This window comes from Desmodus rotundus, chromosome 3 (genome assembly GCF_022682495.2).
Source record: "Desmodus rotundus isolate HL8 chromosome 3, HLdesRot8A.1, whole genome shotgun sequence".
Classification (NCBI taxonomy): domain Eukaryota; kingdom Metazoa; phylum Chordata; class Mammalia; order Chiroptera; family Phyllostomidae; genus Desmodus; species Desmodus rotundus.
Genome location: NC_071389.1, coordinates 73,551,491 through 73,554,074, shown reverse-complemented (window position 1 = coordinate 73,554,074; position 2,584 = coordinate 73,551,491).

The following is a 2,584-nucleotide window of genomic DNA, read 5'->3' as shown; positions in this document are numbered from 1 at the left end:
ATGGAGTTTTTCATTCTTTTATTTGAGAAAAGTTTGTTTCCTCATTGTGGCTCACTCCCTGGGCTTGTTTCTGTGGTAGTTACCTTAGCTATATCCACCAGTCCTGGCTGAGTGACTTTATGAAGTAGGTATCCTATGAGACCAAGGGGAGCTATTTCCATGGTCACCTAAGCCAGGTGCTCCAGCAGTATCCCTTGTGTGGGTTGTGTGTGCCTTCTTGTTGTAGCTAAGCCTTGACGTCTGTTGGCACATCAGTGGGTGAGACCAGCCCTTAGGCTGACTGGCTGTGAGGACTGGCCTAGCAGATAAGCTGTTTGTGGGGCTTGACCCCCCAGAGTCGGAGTCACTTTAGTGGGGTTTTGGTGGCAGTGGAGTCCACCCTTCCTGTGTGTCATTTGTAGTGCTTGTGGGGTGGTTCTCTGGTTGTGATCTGAAGCAGGCCACCTGATGTGTTGATTCTGGAGACTCATGCAAGGGGCTCTAGTGCAAGCAAAAGTTGGCCACCATTTTTGCTCCTCCACTTGGGGCAGCCTGGTTGGAACTACAAAATGATTTACAGTTGGCTGCCACTTGTTCTGGGCTTAGTGGCACTTGGGAGAGGCTATGCTGAGAATTGAGGCCAGCTGCCACTAGTGCTGGACTTGGGATCCTTGGTGGGCACCACAGTGTGATTTGAGACCAGTGCCACTTGTGCCAGGCTTGTGGCCGCTTAGTTGAAGCTACGTTCCAAGCCAGCACTGGCCACAGCTTATGACAGGCGTGGGGCTACCTGATGGAATTTGCAATGCAAACTGAGACCAGTCACTACTCAAGCTGGCTTGGGGCCACTTAGCAAGAGGTATAGGCCATAATGAGGTCAGCCACTGCTTGTTTGGGGTGTGTGGGCCTTTGAACCGTTTTAGTAAAGTCCACAGAGGAAGCCCAGGCAGGCTGTATGGAAAAGCCATTGGAAGTGGCTTGGGCCCGTGAATGAGTTGGATGCTGCAGGGTCTCAGGGAATCACCAGGTCAAGGTGATCTACTCTCTGGGTTAATAGAAACCACAGGTTTGGTGCCCTCCTTCTGTAAGGCTGAGTGGGAGGAGAGTTCAAGAAACATGCCTGCTGAGATTTCTGTCTGGAGGCAGCTGCTCTGTCTCCAGCTCCGGCTCCAGTCCTCACCCTGAAGCTAGTCAATTCAGTTCCTCCCTTTATGTTCCTGTCGCTTTTTGAGCTGCTGCCCCTGCACTGGAGCCCAGAGTAAGTGAGTTCTCAGCACGCAAGTCCACGTGAGGGCCCCTCAAGACAAATACCCAGGACTCCTGTAGCCCTCCATCTCACTCAATTCCTATCCCCATGGGTTTTCACAGCCAAATGTTATGGGACTTCTCCTTCCAGCCCTAGTGCCCTAGGGTGGGGACTCTAGTGTGGGGCTGGTACCCCTCGCTTTTCAGGGAGTCCTCCACAGGTGAAATAGTCCTTCGGATTCTTAATTACCACACTGTGGGTGGGGGGCCAGCGTGTTTGGTGCCTCTGCCACTCCTATCAGTCTCCTCATGTCTTTTTATGTCTTTAATTATAGGACTTCTGCTAGTCTTCAAGTGGTTCTCAATGATGGTTTTTCTATAACTCCGTGTAATTTTGATGTGATCATGTGAGGGGCAAGCACAGCGTTTACCTACTCTCCCATCTTGACCAAAAGTCTCCCTACAGCACTCTACACCTTCCTATTCTTAAAAATCATTCTGACCAGTCCACTCTCTGGGAATTAACCTTCTCCTCAGGCCGTCAATTTCTGCTGTCTCCTGAGTAGGTATGCCTAACTCCCCAAAGGTCCTGCTCACTTCCCTAGCAAATCAGCTTGTCCCCCTAACACAAGCAAGCACTTACAGTCTAGCCCAACCTGTGCATATTTCAAAGTGTGTAAGCATCATACTAAACAAAAGGTCTTCCAGAAGCACAAGCACTGACAGCAGCTTTAAAATACCTCCCTTTGAACAGATTCAAAACTTAGCTTAGCTCCCATCCCACGTTTTCCCTTCTCACCAGGTAGGGTAAGAACAAGGTTACCACTGCCCTCCATTGATAGGACTTCTGCTGCTCCCCTTACAAGATGGACATAGCAGCAGTCAGCATTTTCAACGGCAGATCTTTCCCCACTCCTTGCATCTTCAACAAGCTCCCCAAGTGACAGGGCCAGCCAGTCTGCATGTGGGACGAAGTGAGTAAAACTCTTTGTCTCTCTGAAAACAGAAGGACTCCTGCACCAGGCAATGAGATGGATTTCAGAGTTTGCCAGACCAGGATTCAAACCCTAGCTCCACCACTGGCTAGCTGGGTGACCTTGGGAAAGTTAAAGCCTCTGAGCCTTGCCTTCCACATTTGCATGAAATGGATAATAGTACCTAGTTCACTGGCTATATTTGGTTACACATATGAAATGACTGTCAATGACAGCTAGTTTTCTTTGCCTTAGAATCTGGTGGGCACCCTTTCATAAACTTAGGGAGGTAGACAAAGCTCCTGTGGGCTGGACCTTCTCCTGAAAATACCTATGGGCCTTATGAAATCATTCACTGAGCTTGGAGCCTTCACTACAGATCCTCC